This window comes from Calonectris borealis, chromosome 2 (assembly GCF_964195595.1).
Source record: "Calonectris borealis chromosome 2, bCalBor7.hap1.2, whole genome shotgun sequence".
Lineage (NCBI taxonomy): Eukaryota > Metazoa > Chordata > Aves > Procellariiformes > Procellariidae > Calonectris > Calonectris borealis.
In genome coordinates this window covers 171,703,374-171,722,170 of record NC_134313.1, presented here as the reverse complement: position 1 = coordinate 171,722,170, position 18,797 = coordinate 171,703,374, and the positions used below count along the sequence as shown (strand labels likewise).

Genomic DNA, 18,797 nt, shown 5'->3' with positions numbered 1-18,797 from the left:
TGCGTTACGTGACTAGGAGCGGCGCCGAGACCGATGCTACCGAACTGCCGGGGAAAGGCGCCGTCGAAAGCGAGACAGAAATAAAGGACTTCAGAGCGCTCTGCCAAAAGATCGGGAAAAAAGCCCGTAACGTTCAGTTGCCTCTCTTTTGAAACGTTTAGAGCAACTACCCAACTGCTTAAGCACACCTAATAAATTATACGCTACGGCTATTTGGCAGTTGCAGTTTAAACAACGCAAGTCAGTTTGGAAGTTATACAATTTTAACTTTCTTTTTAAAATTTCATTTACGATAGAAAAATCAGTGAGATAAGAGATCTCCCGTATGGTTTTACTCTTTTTTTGGGGGGGGGGGAGGGGGGGGTGGGGGCAGGCCGTGGGGAATATCAAATCCCCAGTGCTGCAATACAGCAGGCTACCAAAAAGGACTGGCAGGTTTGCTAACGCTGTTGGCCGTAGCCGAGCGTGCGGAGGAACGCGTCTTTACGATCTCTCGACCGTTACACCCGAGAACCAAAGATCAGCCGTACGTCGACTATCGGAAGACATGCTGCGCTTGGGTCTGTGCAAGGAAATCGGCTTACCCCCCTTTTTTTTTTTCCCAGAGAGAGAGAGAGCGAAAAGTCTCCTTGCGGATGACTTCTACTGCCGAGCACGTCATCTCTGAAGATCCATTCTGATGGGAAGTTCGTAAAAGGCAACTCCTTTGAACGAGAAAGATTTCCATTCTGGAAAATCTCTTTCCAACCAAAGTCAAAATTACGCGCTGCAGGTTAAGGAAAAAGGACGCGATAGAAGCAGTAACTCACCAAAACCACATCAGGACTCTCTGTCGCTAGTTACGAGGCTGCTACCGCTTCTCGGGAAAGCCTGGAAAACGCACCGAAGCGACACCGATTTGTCCCGTGTTGTCCGCGCCTCTTCTTTGACCTTGATTGCTTTTAGCACAGATGCTAGCATCTCAGTAAGGTGTTCGAGTGCTCCTGTAAGGCATTTTAAACACTGACTGACTGAAAAAGCCTAAAGCTTTTATCGTGAAAACAAAGCCTGTTTCTCCCGAACATCCCAACTCTTACAAACGGTTCCTTTCCTCTTCTAGTCCAACGTTATTTTCACAGCACCCTTTCATAGCAAGCGCACAGAAACAGAAGACCGTGCTTGCAGGAAGAGAAAACAGACGGAGGGCAGCAAGCTTTGCATAGGCGTACCACGCTCCAGAACAGACCTCCTTTATTTTTAGTATTTGCGTTAAAATATTTCACATTAAAAAATCACATAGAAGGAGAGCTGCCACGTTCCTCGTGTTAACTGTAAAGTCCGTGCTACAAGCACCTTAGGAAAAATGCAGACACGTATCACAGGCCTACTTTGTACTTGCAGACCACTACGGACCCTTTCCATCTGTCTCGTACTTTCACGGCAGTTGACGTTCTGCTGAGAGGAAAGGAAAAAAAAAACAAACAACGTTTAGCACAAAGCTTCCTTTGCCGTGAAGAGAACAACTGAGTGGAGGAGAAAGTATTTGGCATCGTCTTTGGTGCAGCTGTTGAGACAGGCCACTAGAACTTCTGCACGTTTTAGACAACCGTGCCTTTTTTTTGGCTCATCGGCAGCTTTAGTTTCGCTAGAACTCACTTTCCTAGAGACGCGCAGGTGACGGGCACAGGTACCTACGTACGTTTTCTCAAGCCTAAGTAGAGCCGCGATTTCCTCACCCGATACGTCCCAAGTGGAGTATTTTTGTTAAAGAGTACGGCAACCCGTCCGTCCTCGCAAACTCGCTGCGGAAGAGGAATCCTTTTTTCCAGGCCGTTTCTCCAAACAGTCCAGATCTTTGAAAACCGCAGTTGTTTTAAAACATTTGGAGCACGTTGCCAAACAACGCTTGGCAGTAAGACTTTGACGTGTTTGACGCACGCAAATCTGGGGTAACTCGCTATTTGCTTCCTGTTGTCGTTGTTCTTCCTTCAGAAATTCTACTTGTAGCCAAGTTATTCGCTACTGGTTCAAGCATTTACCTTCCAGCTATTACCAGCGCGTTTACACAGGCAAGGAACTAAATCGCTCTTCTAAAACTACCCGAGTGAAAATGACAGCCACGAAAGAGGAGCGACAGAGAAGGAAAGGAGAGGTCAGGCAGCAAGAGAGCTCTGCAGGCTGCCACCAGTCAACGTCGCACTCTTAAGGAAAAACAAACAAACAAACAAACAAACAAACAAACAAACAAAAAACCAAACAAAAAAAAACCCAAAACACACAAACACAAAAACCAACAACAAAACAGAACCTTGACGTTGTACCTTTCTTTTCTTTTGGAGCTCGTCCCTGTCTCAGCTGATCGTCTCGACAGAGCACAAAGTGCAGATGATCCGTATCCCGATGACATCTGCACGCGATGAACACGTGTTCAGAAATAGTCCAGATCTGTAAGACTGGTGTCATTTGTGTGGTTCCAAGCATCATAACTCCATTTTACTGACCAATGCATTTGTGAGGAAACTAAGTAGCTTTTAAACGTAGCCTCTCCTTGGGGAGAAAAATGCGTTAGGGAGTGAAAAAAAGGATGATTCAGAGCTCCCAACCATGACGGAGCAGCGGGAAAACTAATGAAAGTGAAGACCAACAGCAGCAACGTGAAGCGGCATTTGGCTTCAATTCTGATCACGTACTTAAGCGGCTCTCCAAGTCTATACCTCCATCCTATGAACGACTAGCCCTTTTTTGGAAGGACCAACTTTTGTCCTTCAAAGTGCTAGATTGAAGACTCCACTGAACAGAACGTGGATTGAGCCACAGGACAACGTGCCATCGACGCTCTAATGAAAAAAAAATCACGTAAAAATCAAGTTGAAATATCAGCTTCCATCGTGTCTCATTCATTACGTTTCTAGTAGTACCCGGGTGCTCCAAAATTCACTCTCCTGACACCACGTAGTACTACAAATTGAGTTACGCAGGTAAAAATAAAAGGCTCTTTCCAACCTGCCCGTAAAATCAGTACGAACAAACAGAAAAGAAACACTTGACCCTAAAGAAGGTCACAGGCAGCTCTTAATTTATCGTAGGCGAAAGCTCATTCTTTTCCCTGAAAGGAAAACGCTCGTAACTACCCAGGGACCGATGCGGGAACGAGGCACGCGCGCTCTGTTAACGGCAACTGTTCATCAGCTTTTCTGCACCGGCACAAATTTGCCTTTTCCCTGGGTTTGACGTGGAGCACCTGCAGCGTCCTTGAACGCGCCAATGTTTCTCCCCGCTCCCCCGGCCCCCCACGTGCCATTACCTGAGCAGCAAGCGGCATCAGCCACGCAGGATTTTCTTCACGTGACGCAGAAGGTGACGCTGGGGAAAGAGGAGGCACAAAATGAACCTGTTTGTCACACCCAGCCAACGGTGAAAACCCAGGGAAGGATTCTGCCGTGCGGGGCCGGGCTGTGCACCCCCGGAGCTCCAGCCGGCCGGTTTCGCTCCCCTTTGCCGGGTACCGGGGAGACACCGCCGCCTCGTGCTGCCGCCTGCCCCCCGGGGAGAGCCGGGGGACCCCCACCTCACTTCAGCCCTCGGGAACGGGACCGGGAGAGACCCTCCACGCAAAGAGAGCGGATCCACGCGTGGCGTGGATTTAATCCCCGAGGGAAGAGGCCGGGCTCCCCGCTGGCAGAAGGACAACTCGCCTCCCTGCCGCTCGGAGCGCCTTGCCGGGGACAGCCCTGCCTGCGCCTGGCTGCTCTTCAGCCGTGCTGGGAGTGCAGTCTGGCCGACGGATGCTCCGGCAAACAGACACTGCAGCGAATCGCAGCTCCCGCTCGTTACAGCTGCTGGTAATTTTGCCTCTGGCTAAGGCATGCCCCAGACAGCGGACACCTCGTCTCGTTCCAGCTCCTGCTTGCTACGGTTCTGGCTAATCGAAGCTCCAGCTCTGCACCGTTGATTTCAGCTCCTTCTCCTTACAAGCTCCAGCTATTTACAACAGCCTGGGCTTTTGACAAGGTCGTAAACCAACCGCCGTCAAAACTCGACTATTAGGATTAAATATCATAGTTGGACATTGTATAAGCATTAATGAGTTTGTACGACTAATTAGTTAATAACTATTCTAAGCAGTCGACAAGCAAGAGCTGGACTCGAAGAGGGCGTGCGGGGTCTGAAAAGCAGAGACCGCCTCTTCCCCCCAGAGACCACCGCAGACGTTGAGTTGGGCCTGGTGCATGCCGGCCTCCCGCACTTCGGGGTGCAGCAGGACCAGACCCGCCCCCCCCCCCCCCCGAGAGGATCCACGCACCCTGCCCACCCCCTGCTTTCCCCTGCAGCCCCCAATGCCCTCCCACCCCCCCGCACAAACGGCCAAACCGGCTTCTGCTTTAGGCCCCCAAACCAGCTCACTTAGCGCCCATTTCTGAGCCCAAAAACCCAGCTGCTGCGCCTCTTCTCAAGTCCCAAAGGTGCCCCCGGGGAGGGCAAGCGCTTGCGTGATGCTTCGGGCAGAAACGGGGCTGAAAGGTCCGATCCCGGTGCCGGGGGAGCAGAGGCGAGCTGGCTGGGACCAGCTTTTGCTCCTGGAACAACCCCAGGTCCCTGCTCCGAGGTCCTCCCCTTGGGGCCCTGGGGTGGACCTGTCCCTCCCCTTCAAATGCTGCAGGAGTTTCGGGGGCAGAAGGCCGTTTCTAAGCCCTCTCTCCAGCAGCTCCTCCCTCGACTCGGCCCGCGAAGCCCCCAGTCTGCCTGCAGGGAGGGCTGGGGGGTCCCCGGCCCCACGGGGCGACAGTGGGGACTCGCAGGGAGGATCTGTTTGCACAAAGCGCCCCCCCCCCCCCCCCCCGCCGGCCGGCCCCCCCCGCCCCGGCCCACTGCGCGGCCCCCCTAGGGCACGCAGCCCCCCCCCCAACTCCCCACTCCCCAGATGCTCACAGCCCCTCCCCCGCCTGGAGCCCCCCCAGACCCTGTCCCCGGAGCCTGCAGAACCGCCCCCCCCCCCCGCCACAGCCCGGCTCCCCGGGCCCGCGGCCCCTCACACTCACGCTGCGCCGCCGCCTCGGTGCAGAGCCCGCCGCGCGGCCCGTTGGAATACCGTCCGCAACCAATCAGCGCGCGGCTCCACCGGACCGCCCGCGCGAGGCACGCCGGGAGTTGTAGTCCCCACCCGGGGACCGCGCATGCGCACGGCGCCCCGGGGACCGCGCATGCGCACGGCGCCCCGGGGACCGCGCACGGCGCCCCGGGGACCGCGCATGCGCACGGCGCCCCGGGGACCGCGCACGGCGCCCCGGGGACCGCGCACGGCGCCCCGGGGACCGCGCACGCGCACGGCTCGCAGCCCCTCCCCAGCGTTTGCAAGCACTTCCCAGCCCCAGGACCCCCGGAGCTCACAGCACCCGACCACACCATTTTCCAGCCCCCTGGGAGCCCCACTCTCAAGTCCCGCCAGGACCCACAGCCCCACTCCCCAGCTCCTTGGGGGACCTTGATCTCGATGCTCCGGGAGTCCTCCAGGTGTACTCTCTGGTCTGGACGTCCGTCTCTATGATCCGGCGTTCCTCCAGGAGTACTCTCTAGGCCGGACTTTGCTCTCTATGGTCCGGCAGTCCTCCGGGGGTACTCTCTAGGCCGGACTTTGCTCTCTATGGTCCGGCAGTCCTCCGGGCGTACTCTCTAGGCCGGACTTTGCTCTCTATGGTCCGGCAGTCCTCCAGGGGGTACTATCTAGGCCGGACTCTGCTCTCTATGGTCCGGCAGTCCTCCAGGGGGTACTCTCTAGGCGGGACTTTGCTCTCTATGGTCCGGCAGTCCTCCGTGGGTACTCTCTAGGCCGGACTTTGCTCTCTATGGTCCGGCAGTCCTCCGCGGGTACTCTCTAGGCCGGACTTTGCTCTCTATGGTCCGGCAGTCCTCCAGGGGGTACTCTCTGGTCCAGCTCCCGTCTCTATGGTCCGGCAGTCCTCCAGGGGGTACTCTCTAGGCCGGACTTTGCTCTCTATGGTCCGGCAGTCCTCCGGGGGGTACTCTCTAGGCCGGACTCTGCTCTCTATGGTCCGGCAGTCTTCCAGGGGGTACTCTCTAGGCCGGACTCTGCTCTCTATGGTCCGGAAGTTCCCCACGTGCACTCTCCGGTCTGGACGACCGTCTCGATGGTCCGGCAGTCCTCCAGCTGTACTCTCTAGGCCGCACATTTTCCTCTATGGTGCGGAAGTCCCCCAGCTACATTCTATGCGTCTGGACCTCCGTCTCTATGGTCCCGAAGTCCTCCAGGTGTACTCTCTGGCCCGGCAGTCCGCCATCTCTATGGTCCGGGAGTCCTCCAGCTATACTCTCTGGTCTGGACTGGTCTGGGCTCTATGGTCCGGAAGTCCTCCAGCCCCTCTCCCCGACCCCCTAGGGCTCGCAGCCCCCCCCGGCCCCCCCGGGATGCACAGCCCCACTCCTCGGCCCCCTCGGGGGTCCGCAGCCCCCCCAGTCCCCCTCCCCAGATGCTCACAGGGGGAAAGGAACGGCTCGGCCTCAAGCTCTGCGGGCTGCCTGTGGCCCCTGCAGAGCCCACGATCCTCGGCAGCCCACACGCGGGGCGAAGCTCACAGCCCGAGAAGGAGTCACGGGGAGCCGCCGCTCCTGCCACAACCCTCCTTCCCAGCCTGCTGCTGGAGCACAAGGCACTTGAAAGCAGCAGGAAAGAACAAGGAGGGCCTCGCAAGATGGCAGGAATAACGCGGGCAGCCTAAAGCGTTTAGCCAGCAGGGCTTGCCACTCACCTTGTGCCGTGGTCGAATCCCAGCCCGCAACTCAGCACCACACAACCGCTCACTCGCTGCCCCCTCAGCGGGAGGGGGGAGAGAATTGGAAGGGCAAAAGTGAAAAAACTCCACTTGTAAGGGAAAGGGGGGGGGGGGAAAAACCCCAAACAACAGAGAGAAAAAACCCAGACAGACAAGCGGTACAAACGAAAACAAGGGCTCGCCGCCAACCGCCCGATGCCCAGCCAGCCGCAGCCCAGCAGCGGCCCCCCCGCCAACCGCCCCCCGAGTTTTATTTCCTGACGTCACAGGGTCTGGAACATCCCCTGGGTCCGCCGGGGTCAGCTCTCCCAGCGGTGCCCCCTCCCAGGCCCTCGCGCACCCCCAGCCCGCTCGCCGGCAGGGCGGGGCGAGGAGCAGCACAGCCCCCGGCGCGGTGCAAGCGCTGCGCAGCGGGAACTCACGCAGCCCCGCGTCACCGACGCCGTTTGCAGCACAAACCCAAAACGCAGGAGGAGGGAGAGCGGGGTGGGAGTGGGGTGCGGGGGAGCGGGAGGGGGGTGCCAGAGTTTGGGCGGGGGGCAACGGGCAGGTTGGCGGGGCAGGCAGCACCCCAGGGGTCCGGGGCAGAGGGGCTACGGGGAGGCAGTGCGGAACACGGGGGGTGGGAGGAGGGAGAGGAGAGAGGAGGGCAGTGCGGGCACGAGGTAGGAGGGCAGGGGATACGGGGGGCGCGTCACGGGGAAAACCTCGCACGGGAAAGGCGGGGCGGACACCGGGAGGGGCGGGGGGGGACATGCGTGGGGGTGACCTACGCCAGGGGGTCCACCCGGGACCACCCACAGCAGAAAACTCGCCTGGGATGACCCGCAACAGATAATCCGTTCCCGATGACTGACCCTCGCTGGATAACCACGAGCGATGCCCCTCAAGTGGCTGGTGTTTCACCCCAAATCTTCCCCAAATCGGGGGGTTTTTTGCTTTTCCATAATATCAAAATTGGGGTTTTTTCCTTTTCCAAAACATTCCACCATTTGGAGGTTTTTCAACGCTTTTTCACAACAAAAATTGGTGGTTTTTGCTTTTTCGTTTTGTGCGTGAAAATGGGGGTTTTTTTGCTTTCCGGCTGCCCAAATCCAGGCGGATTTGGCTTTCCCGGGAGCTCCAAGTTGGGTATTTTTCCCCCAAAATTGCGGGCTTTTTTTTCCCCACCCCTTGCAGGCCCCGAATTAGGGGTTTTGTGGTATTTTTAGGCCATGGCGGCAGGTCCCGCTCTGCGTGCGCAGCCCTGCAGGGGAAAGTCCCTGTTGGGGGAACTGGCCCCCAATCAGGATGGGAACAGGCGGAAAAGGAGAACAGGGAAGAGGCAGCTTTTGAAAGCGCTTTTATATCTTCAATAGAGAGGTGTTTCGGGGCGGGGTGTGTGGGGGGGTGTGTGTGTGTGTGTGTGTGTGTCGAATTTTAAAATCCTTTCTGTAAACAGGGTTTCTTTGCATTTTAAAAACCTTATTATCAGAGACATTTACACTTAATGTATTTACACATATCTCTCTATATATATTTAGTGAATATATTTATGTTTCACTTATACCCCCCTATTTCCCACTTCTTATATATAATACCTGCTCAGACTATGGATCTGTTGACTTACATATTTTGAACACTTAAATGTCTTTATAGACTTCTCTATTTACACTTACGTATATTTACACCTATATCTTTATAGACTTAGGTTTTAGACTTAGATGTCTATTTACACTTGTACATAATCTCTTAGATTACATATAATGTCTATGTAGACTCTCTATGTAACACGTAGTAAGTGTAGATAGCGGTATCTATTCAGACCTTTTTCTATTTTAAATTCCTTCATGTATAAAATGTATCATCCTTTTTGCATTTGGAAGTTCTTTATTTTTTAATTTATACAGACGTGAGTTATTTTTGTATCTTAAAACCCTATATACATCTTTCGAATTTTTTTATACTCTAAAATCCTTTATATAATAGGGCAGATATAGGTCCTTATTTTGAAATCCTTTTGTACGTATAAATTAATATTATTTTTCAATATACGTAACAAGGAGAGATTTTTTTCTATTTCGAGGCCTCACAGATATATTTACAGTTTTTAAAAATTTTTGAACCCCCCCCCCATGAATTTTCAGGCAATTTGGGCTGTGACCCCCTTTGGGGGGGGGGGGGGGACACGGACCCCCATGACCCCCCATTCCCCACTCACCTGCTCCTCCACGGCATCATCACCCCCATGGTGATGCTGGGGTGCCCCAAATGACATCATCACCCCTCCAGGCCCCCCAACCCCCCCTTTTTATTCACCCCCCCAAAAAGACACAAAACGAGGGAAACGGCCCCAACCGGCAGCTCGTTACTTTAATAATGCCGTTTACGTATGTACGCACGCACCCCCGCCAAAAAGGGGGGCTCTGCTAGAAAGATAAAGGAGGGGCGGCCCCCCCAAACGCTTGCAGCCCCCCCCAGCCCCCGTCCCGCAGGCTGCCAGCCGGCCCCTCACCCTCAGCACGCCCAACGACCGGCAGGCAAACCTGGGCCGGGGGTCTCTCCTGAGCACCACGGGACGCTCACAGCGAGGCATCTGAAAAACAAAAATCCCAACGGATATTTCAGCACGTTAAAAAAACAGCACCGAAGGCAGCAGAGGAATTCGGTCAGGGCAAGGGAGAGGGCAGCAGTCGAGCTAAAGGAGGGTGCCAGGCAAACGGGTCAGCTCGAAATACAACGCCGCCTTTAAAAGCTCAAGCGATTCGAACGCTTAAAATCAGCGTGAAGACTAATTGACACAATTCTGAACACGTTCTTCGTAGAGAAGTAAACGCTCTCGCTGGTGTCGGAAAACGCCTCGTCCCTTCCTTACAGCACCGCTGCAGGGAGATAACCCCGTGAGGCTGCAGGACAAGGGCGCGCCGTAATCAGCATCTACGCTCACGGATCCACCGCCGCAGCTCCAGCCCTTGCGCTGCTGCTGCTGCTGCTGCGCATCTCGCTCGCTTGGCCGATAAAGCTGAAAGTGAAGCGTAAAACTTTGAAGAGTAAAATGAAAAAGAAAGAACAAATCTCAGCAATTCATTTTATGCTAAAAAGGCGTGCGCACGCTTACAGACGTACAATGAGAAGACTCGTACTATAAAAATATTTGATTTTCCTTTTGCGTTCATTGAAATTGCGTAGCTGTGAATTCATACCGTTAAATTATCTACCTCCAAGCTACACAGCTATCGTTTGACCAGGGGTTTTGCGTGTGTGACATGACTAGGAGGGACGCCTGGCCAGCTGCGCCGAGACCGATGCTACCGAACTGCTGGGGAAACGCGCCGTCGAAAGCGAGACAGAAATAAAGTGCTTCAGAGCACTCTGCCAAAAGATCAGGAAAAAAGCCCCTAACGTTCAGTTGCCTCTCTTTTTAAACGTTTAGAGCAACTACCCAACTGCTTAAGCACACCTAATAAATTATACACTACAGCTATTTGGCAGTTGCAGTTTAAACAACGCAAGTCAGTTTGGAAATTAGACAATTTTAACTTTCTTTTTAAAATTTCATTTATGATAGAAAAAGCAGTGAGATAAGAGATCTCCCATACGGTTTTACTTTTTTTGGGGGGGGGGGGGGGGGGGGGGGCAGGCGGTGGGGAATATCAAATCCCCGGTGCTGCAATACATCAGGCTACCAAAAAGGACTGGCAGGTTTGCTAACGCTGTTGGCTGTACCCAAGCGTGCGGAGGAACGCGTCTTTACGATCTCTCGACCGTTACACCCGAGAACCAAAGATCAGCCATACGTCGACTATTGGAAGATGTGCTGCGCTTGGGTCCTTGCAAGGAAATCGACTTAACTCCTTTTTTTTTTTCCAGAGAGAGTGAAAAGTCTCCTTGCGGATGACTTCTACTGCCAAGCACGTCATCTCTGAAGATCCATTCTGATGGGAAGTTTGTAAAAGGCAACTCCTTTGAATGAAAAAGATTTCCATTCTGGAAAATCTCTTTCCAACCGAAGTCAAAATTACGCGCTGCAGGTTAGGAAAAAGGACATTAGAGAATCAGTAACTCACCGAAAACACATCAGGACTCTCTGTCGCTAGTTACGAGGCTGCTACCGCTTCTCGGGAAAGCCTGGAAAACACACCGAAGCGACGCCGATTTGTCCCGTGTTGTCCACGCCTCTTCTTTGACCTTGATTGCTTTTAGCACAGATGCCAGTATCTCAGTAAGGTTTTCGAGTGCTCCTGTAAGGTATTTTAAACACTGACTGACTGAAAAAGCATAAAGCTTTTATCGTGAAAACAAAGCCTGTTTCTCCCGAACGTCCGAACTCTTACAAACAGTTCCTTTCCTCTTCTAGTCCAACATTATTTTCACAGCACCCTTTAATAGCAAGCGCACAGAAACAGAAGACTCTGCTTTCAGGAAGAGAAAATAGACGAAGGAAAGCAAGCCTTGAATAGGCGTACCACGCTCCAGAACAGACCTTTATTTTTAGTATTTGTGTTAAAATATTTCATGTTAAAAAAATCAGATAGAAGGAGAGCTGCCACATTCTTCGTGTTAACTGTAAAGTCCACACTACAAGCACCTTAGGAAAAATGCAGACGCACATCACAGGCATACCTTGTACTTGCAGACCACTATGGATCCTTTCCATCCGTCTCGTACTTTCACGGCAGTTGACATTCTGCTGAGAGGAAAGGAAAAAAAAAAAAAAAAAACCACAAACACGTTTAGCACAAAGCTTCCTTTTCTGTGAAGACTACAACTGAGTGGAGGAGAAAGTATTTTGCATCATCTTTGGTGCAGTTGTTGAGACAGGCCACTAGAGCTTCTGCATGTTTTAGACAACCGTGCCTTTTCTTTTGGCTCATCGGCAGCTTTAGAACTCACTTGCCTAGAGACGCGCAGGTGACAGGCACAGACACCTACGTACGTTTTCTCAAGCCTAAGTAGAGCCGCGATTTCCTCACCCGATACGTCCCAAGTTGAGTATTTTTGTTAAAGAGTACGGCAACCCGTCTGTCCTCGCGAACTCGCTGCAAAAGAGGAATCCTTTTTTCCAGGCCGTTTCTCCAAACGGTCGAGATCTTTGAAAACTGCAGTTGTGCCACCAAACCTGCTCAGGGTCCCTCCCAACCTTCGACCATCGTTAGATTTAACAGGCACACGCTCTATTCCGTCTTCCAACAGCAAAAATACATAACGCCCCCAGACCCCTAGCGCAACCCTACGGACGTCCACACACACCTCGCTGTTTTGATGAGGAGCCACTGAGCACCCCTGCGAGCACAGCGGGATCATGCGCAAGACCAGCGTCCTGGTTTCGGCTGGGATAGAGTTAATTCTCTTCCTGGTAACTGGTATAGCGCTGTGTTTTAGATTTAGGACGAGAAAAACGTGGATAACACGCTGATGTTTTAGTTGTGGCTAAGTAGCGCTTACGCTAGTCGGGGACTTTTCAGCTTCTCATGCCCTGCCAGCGAGAAGCTGGGAGGGACCTTAGCCAGGACAGATGACCCAAACCGGCCAAAGGGACAGTCCGTACCATATGACGTCGCGCTCAGTACATAAGCTGGGGGAGTTGGCCGGGCGGCGGCGACTGCCGCTCGGGGACCGGCTGGGCATCAGTCGGCGGGCGGTGAGCAATCGCATTGTGCGCCGCTTATTTTGTATATTCTTTTATCGTTACGATTGTTTCCCCTTCCTGTTCTGTCCCATTAAACTGTCTTTACTTCACCCCACGAACTTCACTTTTTTTTCCGATTCTCTCCCCCACCCCACTTTGGGGGCAGGGGGAGCGAGCGAGCAGCTGCGTGGTGTTTAGCTGCCTGCCGGGTTAAACCACAACAACCAGCTTCACCTACGCCGATTTCAGCGAATGCAGCTTCTGAAGCTTTAAACTGAAAACCGTATCTTGACACTTTGCCGCGGCAGAAACGATCCGTAACTAGAACTCTACAAAAACGCAGTAACGCACATTGCAAACCCACAGCAGCGACAGCTTCAGAAATATTTCTACCGGGAACAAGGGAGAAAAACAATACAGTTTCATCTCACGCACAGGAAAGCAGCAGGCAGAGAAAAGGGTCGGCATTCGTAGCCCTTGCAGAACGCAGGCATTCTCCTTCCATTCCTAAACCCGCCTCTTAGGTCGAAATATCACAACACTACTACGGCAATATCGAGAGCAGGGAACAGCAGCCCTGCCGCTGGATGTGCTACTGACTGATGCTATTTACGTAGCAGGACACCTAGACAGAGGGGCACGTTTTTCCACACACAACCCTGAACTTCCTGAAAATTTATGTTTACCAAAACGAGCCATTTGGAACACATTGCCAAACAATGTTTGGCAATAAAACTTTGATGTGTTTGACACACACAAATTTGGGGTAACTCGCTACTTGCTTCCTGCTGTTGTTGTTCTTCCTTCAGAAATTCTACTTGTAGCCAAGTTATTCGCTACCGGTTCAAGCATTTACCTTCCAGGTATTACCAGCACATCTACACAGGCGAGGAACTAAATCGCTCTTCTAAAACTACCCGAGTGAAAATTACAGCCACGAAAGAAAAGTGACAGAGAAGAAAAGGAGAGGTCAGGCAGCAAGAGAGCTCTGCAGGCTGCCACCAGTCAACATCGCACTCTTTTTAAAAAAAAAAAAAACACAAACCAAAAAATAACACAAACACAAAAAGCCCACAAAAACCAACAACAAAACAAAACCTTGACGTTGTACCTTTTTTTTTCTTTTGGAGCTCGTCCCTGTCTCAGCAGATTGTCTCGTCAGAGCATGAAATGCAGGTGATCCGTATCCCGATGACATCTGCACGCGATGAACACGTGTTCAGAAATAGTCCAGATCTGTAAGACCGGTGTCATTTGTGTGGTTTTAATAATCATAACTCCGTTTTATTGACCGATGCATTTGCGAGGAAACTAAGTAACTTTTAAACGTAGCCTCTCCTTGGGCAGAAAAATGCGTTAGGGAGTGAAAAAAATGATGATTCAGAGCTCCCAACCATGACGGAGCAGCGGGGAAATTAACGAAAGTGAAGGCCAACAGCAGCAACACGAAGCGACATTTGGCTTTAATTCTGATCACGTACTTAAGCGGCTCTCCAAGTCTATGCCTCGAGCCTATGAATGACTAGCCCTTTTTTGGAAGGACCAACTTTTTTCCTTAAAAGTCCTAGACTGAAGACTCCACTGAACAGAACGTGGATTGAGCCACAGGACAACGTGCCGTCAACACTCTCAGGAAAAAAAAAATATCAAGTAAAAATCAAGTTTAAATATCAGTTTCCATCGTGTCTCATTCATTCCGTTTCTAGTGATACCTGGGTGCTCCAAAATTCACTCTCCTGACACCACGTAGTACTACAAATTGAGTTATGCCTATAAAAATAAAAGGCTATTTCCAACCTGCCCATAAAATCAGTATGAACAAACAGAAGAGAAACACTTGAACTTAAAGAAGGACACAGGCAGCTCTTAATTTTTCGTAGATGAAAGCTCATTCTTTTCCCTGAAAGGAAAACACTCGTAACTACCCAGGGTTAGTTACGCTAACGAGGGTACGTAGGCACGCTCTGTTCACAGCAATTGTTCATCAGCTTTTCTGCACCGGCAGCAAATTTGCCCTTTCCCTGGGTTTAACGGGGAGCACCTGCAGCGACCTTGAACACGCCAATGTTTCTCCCGGCTCCCCCGGCCCCACACGTGCCATCACCTGAGCAGCAAGCGGCGTCAACCACGCAGGATTTTCTTCACGTGACGCAGAAGGTGACGCTGGGAAAAGAGGAGGCACAAAATGAACCTGTTTGTCACACCCAGCCAACGGCGAAAACCCAGGGAAGGATTCTGCCGTGCGGGGCCGGGCTGTGCACCCCGGGAGCTCCAGCCGGCCGGTTTCGCTCCCCTTTGCCGGGTACCGGGGAGACACCGCCGCCTCGTGCTGCCGCCTGCCCCCCGGGGGACCTCGCTTCAGCCCTCGGGAACGGGACCGGGAGAGACCCTCCACGCAAAGAGAGCGGATCCACGCGTGGCGTGGATTTAATCCCTGAGGGAAGAGGCCGGGCTCCCCGCTAGCAGGACAACTCGCCTCCCTGCCGCTCGGAGCGCCTTGCCGGGGACAGCCCTGCCTGCGCCTGGCTGCTCTTCAGCCGTGCTGGGAGTGCAGTCTGGCCGACGGATGCTCCGGCAAACAGACACTGCAGCGAATCGCAGCTCCCGCTCGTTACAGCTGCTGGTAATTTTGCCTCTGGCTAAGGCATGCCCCAGACAGCGGACACCCCGTCTCGTTCCAGCTCCTGCTTGCGACGGTTCTGGCTAATTGAAGCTCCAGCTCTGCACCGTTGATTTCAGCTCCTTCTCCTTACAAGCTCCAGCTATTTGCAACAGCCTGGGCTTTTGACAAGGTCGTAAACCAATCGCCGTCAAAACTCGACTATTAGGATTAAATATCATAGTTGGACATTGTATAAACATTAATTAGTTTGTACGACTAATCAGTTAATAACTATTCGAAGCAGTCGACAAGCAAGAGCTGGACTCGAAGAGGGCGTGCGGGGTCTGAAAAGCAGAGACCACCTCTTCCCCCCAGAGACCACCGCAGACGTTGAGTTGGGCCTGGTGCGTGCCGGCCTCCCGCACTTCGGGGTCCAGCAGGACCAGAGCCCCTCCCCCCGGGGAGGGTCCACGCACCCTGCCCACCCCCTGCTTTCCCCCGCAGCCCCCAATGCCCTCCCAGCCCCCCGCACAAACGGCCAAACCGGCTTCTGCTTTGGGCCCCCAAACCAGCTCACTTGGCACCCATTTCTGAGCCCAAAAACCCAGCTGCTGCGCCTGTTCTCAAGGCCCAAAGATGCCCCCGGGGAGGGCAAGCGCTTGTGTGATGCTTCGGGCAGAAACGGGGCTGAAAGGTCCGATCCCGGTGCCGGGGGAGCAGAGGCGAGCTGGCTGGGACCAGCTTTTGCTCCTGGAACGACCCCAAGTCCCTGCTCCGAGGGCTTCCCCTTGGGGCCCTGGGGTGGACCTGTCCCTCCCCTTCAAATGCTCCAGCAGTTTCGGGAGCAGAAGGCCGTTTCTAAGCCCTCTCTCCAGCAGCTCCTCCCTCGACTCGGCCCGTGAAGCCCCCAGGCTCGAGCACCTCGCTGGGGCGGGCGGCCTCCATTGCCTACAGGCTGCCCGTCTGCCTGCAGGGAGGGCTGGGGGGTGCCCGGCCCCACGGGGCGACAGTGGGGACTCGCAGGGAGGGTCTGTTTGCACACAGCGCCCACCCCGCCCCCCCGCCCCGGCCCCACTGCGCGGCCCCCCTAGGGCACGCAGCCCCGCCCCCCAGCCCCACTCCCCAGATGCTCACAGCCCCTCCTCCGCCTGGAGCCCCCCCAGCCCCCGTCCCCGGAGCCTGCAGGACCGCCCCCCCCCCCGCCACAGCCCCACTCCTCGGCTCCCCGGGCCCGCGGCCCCTCACACTCACGCTGCGCCGCCGCCTCGGTGCAGAGCCCGCCGCGCGCCCCGTTGAAATACCCTCCGCAGCCAATCAGCGCGCGGCTCCACCGGACCGCCCGCGCGGGGCACGCCGGGAGTTGTAGTCCCCGCCCCGGGACCGCGCATGCGCACGGCGCCTCGTGCAGCCCGGCTGGCTGTACATCGACACCCGTACAATGGAGGTGATCGTGCACCGACCCTGGTGCAACCCTTGTGCCCCCCATGCTCGCAGCCCCTCCCCGGTGTTTGCAAGCGCCTCCCAGCCCCAGGACCCCCGGTGCTCACAGCACCCGACCACACCATTTTCCAGCCCCGTGGGAGCCCCAAGCCCCACTCTCAAGCCCCGCCAGGACCCACAGCCCCACTCCCCAGCTCCTTGGGGGACTGCAGCCCCCGCCCCCAGCCCCACTCCCCAGCCCCCCTAGGACGAACAGCCCCCCCTCCCCGGCCCCCTCCGGGACGCACAGCCCCCCCCAGCCCCCCTCCCCGGCCCCCCCGGGACGCACAGCCCCCCCCCAGCCCCCCTCCGGGACGCACAGCCCCCCCCAGCCCCCCTCCCCGGCCCCCTCCGGGACGCACAGCCCCCCCCCCGGCCCCCTCCGGGACGCACAGCCCCCCCCGGCCCCCCCCCCCGGCCCCCTCCGGGACGCACAGCCCCCCCCGGCCCCCCCGAGACGCACAGCCCCCCTCCTCAGTCCTCCGGGGGGTCCCCAGCCTCCCGCCAGCCCGCCGTGCCCGCGGCACCTCAGACTGCCGCCGCCGCCGCCGCCGCCGCCGCCGCCGCCGCCGCCGCCGCCGCCGCCGCCGCCGCCGCCGCCGCCGCCTGGGTGCAGAGCCCGCCGCGCGCCCCGTTGAAATATCCTCCGCAGCCAATCAGCGCGCGGCTCCTCCGGGCCGCCCGCGGGGGGCACGCCGGGAGTTGTAGTCCCCGCCCCGGAAGTGCGCATGCGCACGGCGCCTTGTGCACGGCGGGTGCCTGCGCAGGGACCTCCCTGCAACGGTGGGGATTGTGCAGGGACCTTTGCGCAGCGGGGGGTCGGTGTGTGGAGACACCCATGCAATGGGGGGGGCAGTGCAGGAAGACCCTTATGCAATTGGTTGGCGTGCAGGGGACCCTCGTGCAATGGCGGGCAGGTGCACGGGGACCCTTGTGCGATGGTGGGGATTGTGCAGGACCCTCGTGTGACAGTGGTGGTTATTTTTCTCGGCAGTACCCTTGGGTTCGGGAGCAAAACAGCCGGTGCCTGAAACCACTGGGGTGTTTTGACTGCTGCTGAGCAGCCTCGAGGCCGCCTCTGGTTCCCACATGGCTCCCATGGTGCGCGTGGACCCTCCTGCAACGGGTGCAGGTGTGCAAGGAGGGTGATCCGGGGTAGGGGTCCCTCTCTGGAGGCACCCAGCTCGAGCTGGCACCTAAGAACTAATCAAGGAGTAATGAGGAACCTTCTCTTGCACCTGACGTTAACCAGCGGGATCCCAGGGTCAGACCCTGTTACGGTGATTGGACCCTGGGGAGGTGGCAGAGGGTGCCCTGGACAGGTTGGGGGGGTTCCCTGGGGAGGAGGGGAGCCCCCACCCCCCTGACTGTGGGCACTCCCCCCAAGGAGCAGAGCATGGTGCAAGACTTTAGGGAGGATGAGGGCTAGCAGGTCCCCGAGATGGCAGTGCCGGCTCTTCCCAGTGTCTCCCCAGTGCTGGAGGGGGTGTGCGTGTGTGTGTCTCATGACCATGGGGATGGGGGGGGGGGCGGCCTCAGGATGGGGCAGGGGGGGAATCCTGGGGTCCGGGAGGGACCCTGGGAGTGGGGTAGGTAGGGGGACATTGGGGGACAGAGGTGTTTCTCGGGAGATTGAGGACACCATGTGGGGAGTTGAGACTGGGAGGGATGACCCTGGGGAGGTGGGGGGCACCGCGGGGAGAAGGGATCCCACCCCCGACACCTGCAGCCACCCCCAGGGGCAGCTGGGACCCCGACCCGCTGGGGGACCAGGATGGGAACGATGGGGACTCACTCATGGATACTGCACAGGTAATAAAATAGTTCATGCTGCACCCTGTTGTAGGGTCTCTGGGGTGCCCTGGGCGCCGAGTCCCCATGACAGCCGGCCCTTCCCGGGGGTCCCCAGGCTGCCAGGCTCCTCTGGCCCCAGCCGGCGGGAGCTGTGTCCTCCCAGCCGCTGGCCACGCAATGGCAGCACCGACCCACGGCCACGCGGAGACAGGGCTGGGGACAGGGCCGGGGTTGCCTGCGCTCCACCTGGGTCTGCAGGGCTCGGGCAGGGGGGACCCGGCATCCTGCAGCTCCGCTCCCACCCTGGGGACCCCAAACACCCCCGGGGGTGCGTCGCTGTCCCTGTCGCTGGTGGCAACCGGCATGGGGGGAAGGTGACAGTGAGGGTCCCCGCCAGTGGCCCGGAGTTCGTCACCGCTGGGGGGACAGGGGACAAGCAGGGCCAGCACCGAGGAGCGACGGCAGCACAGCCTACTCTCTGGGGGTCCCCACCCCCTGTCCCCAGGGGTCCCCTCCGTCCCCGTGGTTTATTGGGGGAACACAGAGC

The 18,797-nt window shown here is 56.1% G+C and overlaps 1 long non-coding RNA gene across 1 annotated transcript; it reads right to left on the bottom strand.

The window, feature by feature from the left end:
* Positions 1–615: 615 nt before the first annotated feature.
* LOC142079752 (uncharacterized) lies at positions 616–14,182 on the bottom strand. The gene is made up of 3 exons (XR_012672783.1): positions 13,487–14,182; positions 11,370–11,433; positions 616–704 (listed from the first exon to the last, which is right to left on the bottom strand). It is a non-coding gene; the product is annotated as an uncharacterized LOC142079752 (long non-coding RNA).
* Positions 14,183–18,797: the final 4,615 nt, after the last annotated feature.